Source organism: Mytilus californianus, unplaced genomic scaffold (assembly GCF_021869535.1).
Source record: "Mytilus californianus isolate M0D057914Y unplaced genomic scaffold, xbMytCali1.0.p SCAF_11, whole genome shotgun sequence".
NCBI lineage: Eukaryota > Metazoa > Mollusca > Bivalvia > Mytilida > Mytilidae > Mytilus > Mytilus californianus.
Window position 1 is genome coordinate 66104428 of NW_026262593.1, and position 14118 is coordinate 66118545.

The following is a 14118-nucleotide window of genomic DNA, read 5'->3' on the forward strand; positions in this document are numbered from 1 at the left end:
ACATTTTTTTTATAGAGTTTTCTTTGTGAAATATACAAATCTAGAAAAAAGACAACTATTATTATTATTGCTGTTTATATTCGATATATTTAAATCCAATTCCCTACAGTTCAATTTATTTTTCTTTAATTCGTCTTCTATTTATTCTAATTTGTTTGTTGATAGCTATAAAGGATATTTTGTTTCTAATTAAATAATATAAGATAATAAAAATCCATTTTTGCAATTTTAATTTAGATGGAAACAATTTTAAAAACTCCTTGTTTGTTCGTATCTTTCCTAGACGTAGAATTTTAATTGCTGCTAAAATGGACCTTGCTTTTTCTTGATTTTGCTAAAATGACTCAGTTTTTAATCTTAGAAACTCTCATTTCATTGACGGTCACTTTTTGTGTTTAAATTTGAATCTTTAGCTTGAACACAGCTTGTATTTCAGAAAAGTTAACATATTCAACTCTATTTTAATCAGCTACTGATATCTATCTCGATTAACACTTATCTCTTTAGCTATTTTAAAACGCTCATGCAAATTCATCAGATCAATTAATTACATATTACGCAGTGCCCATAGAAAAAAAACAGACGTATTCCAAAAAGACATTTTGTAAGCATTTAGCATCGAAAATGAATATCAACCTAAATATCCAGTATGACATGTTTAGAACTACACCTGTAATATATTTTATCAAACCAGTTCTCTGAAACTAACATCATCAAGATGCTAAATTATAATCTAGCATCATCAAAACTGAAATAAAAGATACCATAGAAACAATGGAGTTTGTTTTATATTCAATTAAATACTGATGTAGGATATCATCCAGTCTCGATTAACACTTCTCTCTTTAGCAACTTTAAAACGCTCATGCAAATCCACCAGATCAATTAATTTCACATTACGCAGGTGTCCATAGAAAAGAACAGACGTATTTCGAAAAGACACTAGGTACTTCCGGTGATATCTTTATAGAAATATATGTAATATATGTAATAAAATTCAGAATGGAAACGGGGAATGTGTCAAAGAGACAACAACTCGAGCAAAGAGCAGAAAACAGCTCAATGGGTCTTCAACACAGCGAGAAAAATCCCGCACCCGGAGGCGGGCTTTAGCTAGCCCCTAAACAAAAAAGTATACTGGTTCAGAAAAAATGGACGTCACACTGGAATTCCGAAACATACATGTATAAATGAACCAAAGTTTAAAATAAACACACAAGACTAACAAAGGCCAGAGTTCCTGACTTGGGACAGGCAGAAAAATGCGGCGTGTTTAAACGTGTTTTGTAAGATCTCAACCCTCCCCCTATACCTCTAGCCAATATAGAATAAACTAACACAGCAATGCGCACAATAAAATTCAGTTTACAAGTCCGATGTTAGAATATGTTACAAAAGCAACTAAGCAAAATGACAGTGATCAACATGAATTAACAAAGGACTACTAGCAGTTACTAACATGCCAGCTTCAGACCTCAATTAAGCTAATTGAAAGATTATGTCTTCATCATAGGACAATCAAGCACAATCCCTCCCGTTAGGGGGTCTAGTATTATAGCATCATAAAATATACGAGAAGAACATAACCCGTATCATGCAAACAACTGGTTTTAGAATAAATGTTTCTTTTTCCGATGTAAAGACCCTATATAGTTATCAAAGGTACCAGGATTATAATTTGATACGCCAGACGCGCGTTTCGTCTACATAAGACTGATCAGTGACGCTCAGATCAAAATAGTTATAAAGCCAAACAAGTACAAAGTTGAAGAGCATTGAGGACCTAAAATTCCAAAAAGCTGTGCCAAAAACGGCGAAGGTAATCTATTCCTGGGATAAGAAAATCCTTAGTGTTTCGAAATATTCAAAGTTGTGTAACATGAAATTTATAAAAATGACCATATAATTGATATTCATGTCAACACCGAAGTGCTGACTACTGGGCTGGTGATACCCTTGGGGACGAAACGTCCACCAGCAGTGGCATCGACCCGGTGGTGTAAATAGTTATCAAAGGTACCAGGATTATAATTTAATACGCCAGACGCGCGTTTCGTCTACATACGACTCATCAGTGACGCTCAGATCAAAATAGTTATAAAGCCAAACAAGTACAAAGTTGAAGAGCATTGAGGACCCAAAATTCCAAAAAGTTGTGCCAAATACGGCGAAGGTAATCTATTCCTGGGATAAGACAATCCTTAGTGTTTCGAAATATTCAAAGTTTTGTAACAGGACATTTTTATTGACCATATAATTGCTATTCATGTCAACACCGAAGTGCTGACTACTGGGCTGGTGATACCCTCGGGGACGAAACGTCCACCAGCAGTGGCATCAACCCAGTGGTGTAAATAGTTATCAAAGGTACCAGGATTATAATTTAATACGCCAGACACGCGTTTCGTCTACATAAGACTCATCAGTGACGCTCAGATCAAAATAGTTATAAAGCCAAACAAGTACAAAGTTGAAGAGCATTGAGGACCCAAAATTCCAAAAAGTTGTGCCAAATACGGCGAAGGTAATCTATTCCTGGGATAAGAAAATCCTTAGTGTTTCGAAATATTCAAAGTTGTGTAACATGAAATTTATAAAAATGAGCATATGATTGATATTCATGTCAACACAGAAGTGCTGACTACTGGGCTGGTGATACCCTCGGGGACGAAACGTCCACCAGACATGGCATCGACCCAGTGGTGTAAATAGTTATCAAAGGTACCAGGATTATAATTTAATACGCCAGACGCGCGTTTCGTCTACATAAGACTCATCAGTGACGCTCAGATCAAAATAGTTATAAAGCCAAACAAGTACAAAGTTGAAGAGCATTGAGGACCCAAAATTCCAAAAAGTTGTGCCAAATACGGCTAAGGTAATCTATTCCTGGGATAAGAAAATCCTTAGTTTTTCGAAATATTCAAAGTTTTGTAACAGGAAATTTATAAAAATGACCATATAATTGATATTCATGTCAACACCGAAGTGCTGACTACTGGGCTGGTGATACCCTCGGGGACGAAACGTCCACCAGCAGTGGCATCGACCCAGTGGTGTAAATAATTATCAAAGGTACCAGAATTATAATTTAATACGCCAGACGCGCGTTTCGTCTACATACGACTCATCAGTGACGCTCAGATCAAAATAGTTATAAAGCCTATGATTGAATCAATATTAATTCTAAAAAAATGCCATCTTAAATAACAGCATCGTAACTATATGCTTCTGAATAGGTCTGTTCAAGGGTTTGGTTAGCTTTTGAGGTGAATTAAATTTCTTTTCGTTTAGACTTGGGGTTTTCCCTGTGTTATAGTTCTACTATTTATATGTTCAAAACTGGTTAGTGAGAGTAGTTGTATAACGGGTTCTTGTTTTGGGATATAAATATATATGAGTAATATATGCACGTGAAATACTTTGGCGGTTTAAAAGGTGAGGTTCCGTTATATTATATAAAGAAAATGTGTAGGTGTCATTCATCGAAAGTGCTCACAGTAACTACGACAGTCAGTTTGCACATTATTCCTGAATACGCCATGTCAAACTCCGATCCAGACCTAGATGTAAGAGATCCGACAGAATCTAGTGGTGCTAATACCGAATTGTCGACAGCCGGTGCTGTTTCACTCTTCTCTTCTGTACTAAGCAACGCGTTAGAGCAACAAAAAAAACCAACATAATTCAACATTTTGAGAGCCGTTTTGCCACTGGTAATAGTTATCAAAGGTACCAGGATTATATTTTAATACGCAAGACGCGCGTTTCGTCTACATAAGACTCATCAGTGACGCTCAGATCAAAATAGTTATAGAGCCAAACAAGTACAAAGTTGAAGAGCATTGAGGACCCAAAATTCCAAAAAGTTGTGCCAAATACGGCTAAGGTAATCTATTGTTTAGACTTGGGGTTTCCCCTGTGTTATAGTTCTACTATTTATATGTTCCAAACTGGTTAGTGAGAGTAGTTGGTTAACGGGTTCTTGTTTTGTGATATAGATATATATGAGTAATATATACACGTGAAATACTTTGGCGGTTTAAAAGGTGGGGTTCCGTTATATTATATAAAGAAAATGTGTGTGTGTCATTTCATCGAAAGTGCTCACAGTAACTACGACAGTCAGTTTGCAGTTTATTCCTGAATACGCTATGTCAAACTCCGATCCAGACCTAGATGTAAGAGATCCGACAGAATCTAGTGGTGCTAATACCGAATTGTCGACAGACGGTGCTGTTTCATTCTTCTCTACTGTACTAAGCAACGCGTTAGAGCTACAAAAAAAACCAACATAATTCAACATTTTGAGAGCCGTTTTGCCACTGATAATAGTTATCAAAGGTACCAGGATTATAATTTAATACGCCAGATGCGTTACGTCTACATAAGACTCATCAGTGACGCTCAGATCAAAATAGTTATAGAGCCAAACAAGTACAAAGTTGAAAAGCATTGAGAACCCAAAATTCCAAAAAGTTGTGCCAAATACGGCTAAGGTAATCTATTCCTGAGATAAGTCGGAGAATGCTACTGGAGTAGATGCAACATATTTTTCGTTCAAGCACGAAGGTAACCGAATACAGCATAGTTTCAATATTGAAATATTCTGATAAATTGTCCAAAATTGACAATTATATTAAGTTTAATTCTTTGGACGCCGCATCACGCCTGATTTCAGAAGAGAAAGAGACATTAAGAAAACGCAACAAAATTCTAAAGATTGCCGATGAGCATGGGTGGGATACTGTTCAAGAGTATTTGGATAGTCCTTTGGTTGATAATAAGGACGATGCCGTCAATTAACGGTCCGCAATCGCCAGAGCTAATTCAAGGAGAAGGAATTCCAAACCATATGATCGTCCGGTGGAAAAATCAACAAATGGTAATGGGCGTCCAGACAACAATGGTACAAAATTCAACACCAAAGAATGTTTTCGTGGCTTCAGCCAATTTAACGCCAATGACGGGAACCGTTGGAAACCAAGCAGCAATTTCCAATCAGCAGTGTGTTTTACTGCAACCAGCGCGGTCACTTCGCAAGAGTCTGCCCATTCAAAGGAGTCCCATCTGCAACTGTCAGCTCACCAAAAGAACAGATTCCAAAATCAACATGAGGTGAATTCTTCACAGTCATCAGTTATTAATGAAGTTGAGTATAGTTTTGATATTATTAACAATTATGAGAGAGAAACGGGAAAAACACTTATTAATGTCAAAGGCAATTTAAGAAAAAATGTTGAGTTCTGGAAAAATGTTTATGTGCAAATGATTTTATTATAAATACTATAAATTTAGGATATAGAATACCATTTGTTAGTGAACCAAATTTTGCATTTTTACGAAATAATATGTCTGCAATTAAATATTCAGATTTTGTCGAAAAATCCATATCTGAGTTACTTGACACACATTGTACTAAAGAAGTCACATGTCCACCGTTTGTTGTGAATCCTTTAACGGTATCTGTACAAAGTTCAGATAAAATGAGATTAGTACTCGATTTACGTCATGTTAATCAATATGTTGACAAACAAAAAGTGAAATTTTAGTGTTTATAAAGCTTTGAATTATGCGGTTAATGCTGAATATGGGTATAAATTTGATTTTAGGTCGGGTTATCATCATATTGATATACATGAAGATCACAAAAAATATTTAGGCTTTTCATGGAAATTTGGCAACAAAATCAGATTTTATACTTTTTCTGTTTTACCGTTCGGCCCATCATCAGCTGGTCACATTTTCACTAAGACAGTTAGAGTTTTAGTAAAACATTGGAGATCTATGGGTTATCCTATTATAGTTTATTTAGACGATCGTTTCGGTTTAGCTGTTGATTTTGATACATGTACTAAAATGGCTAATCAGATTCGCGATGATTTGAAAAAATCTGGTTTTGTTGCTAATGAAATTAAAAGCGTGTGGACACCACAACAGAGTATTGAATGGTTGGGATTTATTTGGAATTTATCAAATAATACTTTAGAAATACCGAATAAAAAATTTCAGGGTTTGAAATTGTGCATTTCTGCATTATTAGAAGGTACGATAAAACCGACTTGTAGAAATTTAGCTAAAGTATGTGGTAAAATTATATCCATGAAACCAGCATTAGGTTCTTTTTGTCAAATTATGACTAGACATTTGCATATGATGATTAACACTAGTATATATTGGGATTTTTTTGTACATTTTAATGACGAAATTTTACAAGAGCTCAGATTTTGGTATTTTCAGTGCGAAAACTTACATTTTAAATGTATAACTCCAATGCTTAGAATACCTGAACGTATTATATATTCAGATGCTAGTGAATATGCTGGCGCAGGTTTTACTGTAGGTGATAATCATATTGTACATTTTATGTGGGGTAAAGAAGACAGAATTAAGAGTTCTACATGGAGAGAATTTAAAGCTGTCAAAAATATATGAGAATCATTACAATTAATGTTATGTAGAAAACTTGTTTAACTTTATACAGACAATCAGAATGTTGTTAAAATTGTACAGAAAGGTAGCATGAAACTATACTAGATATTTATAGGCGAGGTAGTTCAGTTATTATTTCTAAAACGGGAGGAAATCTTTGTCCCGTTAAGTGGTTGTTAAAATATTTACAGTTAGCTAATATTGAGCTAGATTCTGATCAGTAAATTTTCCGCGCATTGTGTTATTTAAAAACACGAGGTATTCATAAGTTGTGCAGTAAAAATTCTCCACTTTCATATACGAGGGCACGAGAAATTTGCTTGTAGCTTTTGAATCTGTAGGATTAGATAAGAACAAATTTTGTTTGCATAGTTCAAGAAGTGGTGGAGCTTCTACTGCAGCTAATTTTGGTATTTCAGAGAGATTACTGAAAGCTCACGGTCGTTGGGCATCCGATAGATCTAAATATGGTTACATTAAAGATAACATTCAATCACAAATGGCAGTTTCTTTGAATCTTGGCATTTAATTCATATCTCATTTACCCCCCAAGGGTGACTGGGGAATAGAAATATGGTCACCATTGGTCTTCCTCCGACCGGCAGTTACACCCTTGCTAAAGTGGGGCGTCCGTTTGGCTGTGCGGGATGTACAAATTTGCAGTCACGTCCGGTCAGAATGGGGACGTTAAATCCGATGCCTCGTGTAAAGAGAGTGCCATGCTCTTTGCACGTTAAGAACCCTTGCAACAACTCTTTGAGGGGTCCGTAGGTGACCTGTTGCAAGGCTAAATTTCTGTCCCTATCCAATATACCCTCATTTCCGTGGCAGTCAAAATTTCTCCGACCTTAATCCCGGACGCCCCTATTACAGAAACTACCTATTCGATTTATTGAGAATTTGTTCTCGTCCTGAATATGCATGAAATATTTGTCACTGGACGTTAAGCAACCAACAATCAATCAATCAATCATATCTCATTTATTCCTTTGATATGTCAAAGTTACTGCGAGCAACTAAACCTACACCTAGAGTTTTGTTTTATTCATTATACCAAGGATTTTAGTAAAGAAATGTTTTAAATTCGGACGAGCATGGCGAGGGAGAATTTAATTAAATTTCTTTTCGTTTAGACTTGGGGTTTTCCCTGTGTTATAGTTCTACTGTTTATATGTTCAAAACTGGTTAGTGAGAGTAGTTGTATAACGGGTTCTTGTTTTGGGATATAAATATATATGAGTAAAATATGCACGTGAAATACTTTGGCGGTTTAAAAGATGGGGTTCCGTTATATTATATAAAGAAAATATGTGGGTGTCATTTCATCGAAAGTGCTCACAGTAACTACGACAGTCAGTTTGCATTTTATTGTCACATAATAATGTATGATTATAATATCAAGTTTGATTTCAGTCCATTTAAATGTATTGGACAATTGTGTTTGTACTTTAAATATAGTTATTATAATATGTTGGTTTATAATGTTATTAAACATTGCTTGCTAGAAAAGAAAAAAGTTACTGCGAGCAACTAAACCTATACCTAGAGTTTTGTTTTATTAATTATACCAAGGATTTTAGTAAAGAAATGTTTTAAATTCGGACGAGGGAGAATTTAATGACGACATTTGTGTGTTTTGTATAGAATATTACTACAAAAGATGGAAGGTGAAATACCTGAAATTATAAGATGTCTGCACGTTGATTTATATTTACGAATGATGTCTTTGTACCTGTGATAAAATTTAGTAAATGTTTTGATATCGAAAATACTGGTGTAATAATTTTTAAATAATACAGAGATTTCTTTTGTTAAAATCAAATACGTTATTACATGCACGAGCGAACCGAACAAGTTGAGATATATAAACACCATAAGATGGTGACAAGAGAGGCGAAAGATACCAAAGGGACATTCAAACCCATAAGTCGAAAATAAACTGACAACGCCATGGCTTAAAAAGAAAAAGACCAACAGACAAACAATATTACACAAAACAAAACATAGAAAAAAAAGACTGAGCAACACGAACCCCACCAAAAACTGGGGGTGATCTGAGGTGCTCCGGAAGGGTGAGCAGATCTTGATCCACATGTGGCACCCGTGGTGTTGCTCATGATAGTACAAACCCGGTAATAAGTCTAACTCGGTAGGTTGGAAAAAAGGGGCCGGGATTGTAGTTTTGACATTAGAAACATATCCGCTATCATCTGTGATTGTAGACAAGGGAACGTCACGATCTAAAAATGGATAATTAACAATATGAAATGAAAAATCCTCTCTTTTATCGTAAATTTTGGTATTAAGCTTCCCGTTAAAGATATAGATATCATTTTGCATTTAGCATCGAAAGTAGAAAAGAAAGTAGATACTTCCGGTATTCCGAAAGACTACAAGAGCATCCAGTATATATGCCTGAGCCCTCAGGGGTTTACGCAATAAAGATATGTCATTATTCATCGATATTGATTGATAGTCCACAAGACAACTATCCATCATAAGAACAACCGGTCACCGTACGGCCCACGAAAATGAGCAAACCAAACACTGTATATTTGCTAATACAATGGCTCAGGAAAAAGTGTTACAAAAAAAAAAAACTAACGGCCTGCTTTAAGTTGTGAAAATTCGACGAAAAACAATTAAGACAGGCCGGAACCACTATAACCATTATATAAAAGTCCCATGGATATGGTCTGGTGCGTACAAAATATGGAGTGAAACACGAAATGTTTAAGTCTTTAAGTTATTGGCTTGAACTATGTACTGATGGCATGTAGTGATGGAAGGTACTATATCATTAAGCAAAGCAACATACATTGTTTGTGCTAATGTATCCCGATGATTTAATTTAAAAAGTAATCAACATCTTTTCGCAAAACATTAACCTAGTGACAGAATTCTGATTTGCAAACTAAACATTATAATCATCTTTTAATCTATATAGATTTGGACTCTTAGGCCACACCAATTTGATTAATAGTTCTTCGGACCAAAACTCCAAAAAATATGGGGCGAGCGAGCGAAATTTTTTTTTTATATATTTCTTGAAAATGAGTTTTTTTTTGAGGCGAGTGCTCTACAAGTGAAGCAAGCGGTATAATATTTTTTTTTAAAATGTGTGATTAAGAAGTTGTACAATTTATGTACATGTTATAACTGGGTTATTTCATAGAAAAACGAGGAGCAACATATGCTCTAATGCGGTTTAGTTAATTTTGGTTATTTTCTTCAAGTAAGCTTTGTGTATGTGAATTTTCATTTAAATTCATATATATATTTAGGAGGCATAGCAGATGCAGTTAACAGGAGGAAGTATGTTAGTTAGGTAAATGACACATGTTGAATAAAATTTATTAAATATGTGTATGTATCCAAAAAAATGCCCCTGAAAGATATTTGATAGTTTTCATTATATGGTAATGATTGTTTATTGTTGTATTTCAGTGCTTCAGTTGTTCCGTTGCTTTCCTCTTGTAGTTGATGTGTTTCCCCGGATTTAGTTTGTTACCCGGATTGTTTTTTGCTTAATCGAATTATGACTATTGAACAGCGGTATACTACTATTGCCTTTATTGGCTGCTTGACATCCAGTTAGAATTATTTATGCATATTTAGGATTACAATAATGAGTGATGTGAATATTTCTTGCTTTGTACTAAAACAAAATCCTGAGTAGATAGTTATATTGCTATACATGTAGATCCAAATGTATTAAAATATTGCCTTAAAATATATGTCACCCCATTCACATGCATTTTTCTTACTGAGCAAAATACTCTTTTTTTTCCTCGTAAAAGCTGTAATGCATTTAAAACTCTTTATCTTGAAGTGATTGAACCAATTACACACCCCTTATTATTATGAGCATGCCAATCACAATACGGCATCACCTTGGTCTCGTTTGAACTCTTTAAATTCTTTAAATTCCCCCCAACAAAAGAAGAGTTCTGCTTGCATGCCAAAAGACTAACAAGGGGATATGGGTTTCATCAACATCAAATACTTCTGTGATTTTTTTTAAAAAGTTCATGGTAATTTACAATTCATTTCATCCAAAACTAGGTCTATGTCTGATCATACCTGTTGAAACAATGATCAGGGGAGACGATGGTTCTAACAAATATTGATGTGTTTGTGGTCATCTAATGAAATATTTTTAATTTTTGCGTCCTAGAACAGGTCTTTAAAGGTAAAAGGAGAAGCATTTGGGATAACTGTGTGTTCAATAACTACTTTTCCACGGCAATGAGCTGACACAACTGCATGTTGGCATCCCGATGTTTGCCCTTTTATTTACAAATCGATTTATTACACGTGCGTATTAAACGATAGGAGCATTATATGCAACAGAAAAGCGTCTATGTGAAAAAAAAATTTCAAAGAGAAGCTAATTTTGGAGCGGCATGCGAACCAAAAATTTACGGAAGCGGTAATTTTTTTTTAAATGAAAAGTCAATTTCTCCAAAACAGTAGTGGGAAAATCCAAAGAACTATTAATTAAATTGGTTTGGCCTTACTAAGCTTATTATTTGTGATACAATACCCGACTCTTGATATGGTTTGGTTTTTTTTGTATTTTATTTCCAGAGACATGTTTTCGCTGTCTTAGATCGTAAGATACTAGAAAAGTCTTCTGATTTGTAAATGTACCGACGTGTCATATTTCCTATTTTTGACTGAGTCTGGAAATGTATTTCAGGAGATGTATGCAAAACATGAGACGTTTGCCCTGTCGACACATCCGATTTCATCAGTTGCAGTTCATGCGATTCCTTCAGTTGTTTTCACTTTGTTTGTGTATTCAAATGAATTTACAAGATTTGAACACCGGTAACAAATTTTGCCTCTTAATTATGACTTTTTCCAAACACGGGATCGTGCCTTATCTTGTTGAATCATAATACTAGAGTAGAATACGGTTATTTAGAGTGTATCAAAAGATATTGGCGCGTGTGTTTCCTTGACGACTGCATTGTAACCTCCTGATGTCAATATGCAATTGTGTTGTTTGGGTTTATTCTCGTATGCGTATCTTTGTTGAGTTTATATACCCTTTTTTATTATATTTCATATATGAAAATAAAAGGAGACATGATCTATCCGTCAATGAGAAAATAACCAAACGATACGATATCGGTTACTATATTTTGCAGCGTACAAGAATCCCATAAAATTAATGGCAACTTCCGTAACAGTAGGATACGAGTATAAATAGAAAAAGAAGGTTTTATTAATGCTTGTGTAACCGGCGGCAGTTATAGTATTTTATTTCAATCTGTTTTCAAGCTGATGAGCGAACAAGGTTTTTTATATTGGGTATCTGGTTTAAGTTTATGTCAGTACTGAATTCCATATTTTGGACTTTTGTGTTATGTTTATTGTTTCAAGGAACAAGTTGACGATGCAATGCTCATATTCTATATACTAGACAAACACAGTATACCAATTGAAAAGTTCAAATTCAAACCAGGAAAAACCATAAATTATACAATTACTTAATATGACAAGACAACATACAATAACAACTATTAGTACCTCCGGGTTTTAGGACCAGAGTCTCTTCTGCTTACATCATTGAGACGATAAAATTTTCATATTTAATCAATACTATAACACATTTTAAAGTATATTTTCAAAAAAACAGTAAAAAATATCTTTTATCATTAAATCTTTTCTTATAGTAAGTCACCTAAGAAGTAATAAGGTTTACCCTTCAAAAAATATAAAGTTCAATCCTACTGGTAAACCATATATTTTAGACTAACGAGTTTTATTTCCAAGTGTGGCGAAGCAAAAAGGGTTGACATTTAGCAAACTGCCAAAATTATCTCCTTTACATCTGGAGCAATAGACTGTTTAAAAACAGTATGGGGTTACTTTATAAATAATGCAACTACCTATAGTAGTTTCTTTAAGAAAGAAGACTGTGGCTCTCTTCATGAATATGGTAATGACCAAAACATTCGTATATATAGTGCAAGAGCACTTAATTTAAGTAACAATTAAGGTATCCAATAGAATTTAAGTTAAGAGACCAAAACTAATTAAATTTACCTTTACTTTATTTGTTAACAAAAGTAAAATGACGTACTCCATAAAGTCGATTCAGCAAAAGCAATATAAAATTCCGAGAAACGATATTCCATTTATATACAAGAAGATTTCACAATATTTGCTTAAATATAAACCAAATTATGACTTTACAGCTGGTTAAAAAGTATTATAAAGGACCAATCAATGTCCGACTAGATTAATTTCTGTAAATACAAAGCTGGAAATTGCTAGGGGCACTGAATAGATGAACTTAAACATCTTTTATATATTTCGTTTGAAATTCCCGGCAAAATGGAACGTTTTGAAGAATACTTTCATTAAAATAAGCGTCTCCGCTACACTTGTAATTTCAGATATCGAGAGTCAACTATAATTGTTTAATAAAATTGAGAATGGAAACGGGGAATGTGTCAAAGACACAACAACCCGACCATAGAGCAGACAACAGCCGAAGGCCACCAATGGGTCTACAATGCAGCGAGAAACTCCTGCACCCGGAGGCGTCCTTCAGCTGGCCCCTAAACAAATATGTGTACTAGTTCAGTGATAATGGACGTCATACTAAACTCCAAATTATACACAAGAAACTAAAATTAAAAATGATACAAGACTAACAAAGGCCAGAGGCTCCTGACTTGGGACAGGCGCAAAAATGCGGCGGTGTTAAACATGTTTTTTGAGATCTCAACCCTCCCCCTATACCTCTAGCCAATGTAGAAAAAACAAACGCACAACAGTACACACAGTAAAACTCAGTTCAAGAGAAGTCCGAGTCCGATGTCAAAACAAAAAAAAAAGGATACAAAAGAAAATAAGCAAAATGACAATAATACATAAAAACAACAGACTACTAGCAGTTACTGACATGCCAGCTCCAGACCTCAATTAAACTGATTGAAAGATTATGTCTTCATCATATGAATATCAGGCACAATCCTTCCTGTTAGGGGTTTAGTATTATACCATCATAAAATATATGAGAAGAACATAACCCGTGTCATGCCAACAACTGTTTTTAGAATAAATGTGTTTAATTCCGATGCAAAGACCCTATAAGTGAATCAATATTAAAGCCAAAATATGCAATCTTTAATGACCTGACAACAGTATCGTAACTATATCCCTTCTTAATAAGTCTGTTTAAAGGTTTTGTTAGCTTTTGAGGTGAATACTGACATTTTTGTGCTTTGTAAAGAATATTACCATAAAAGATTGGATGTGAAATACCCGAACGTATAAGATGTCTGCATGTTGAGTTATATTTACGAATGATGTCCTTATACCGATGATAAAATTTAGTAAATGTTTTGACTAGTTTATGATATCGAAAACCCTGGTGTAAAAATTTTTCAGTAATACATAAATTTCTCTCGCTAAAATCTAACACGTTGTTGACTTCAACACATGTCTCTCTCTTGATATGTTCGACTAAACAATCAGAAATTTTTACCTCAAATGTAATGAATGAGGCACGATAATAATTCAAAAAATAAAATAATATATAATTAAATGTAATAAAACACATGGTTTCAAGCGAATGTACCCCTATTTTTGACATGTTTACCTATTATGTCTGTTTGTTTTGTTTTGTTCACACATCGCTGTCAATATAATGGAATTTTATGCGAC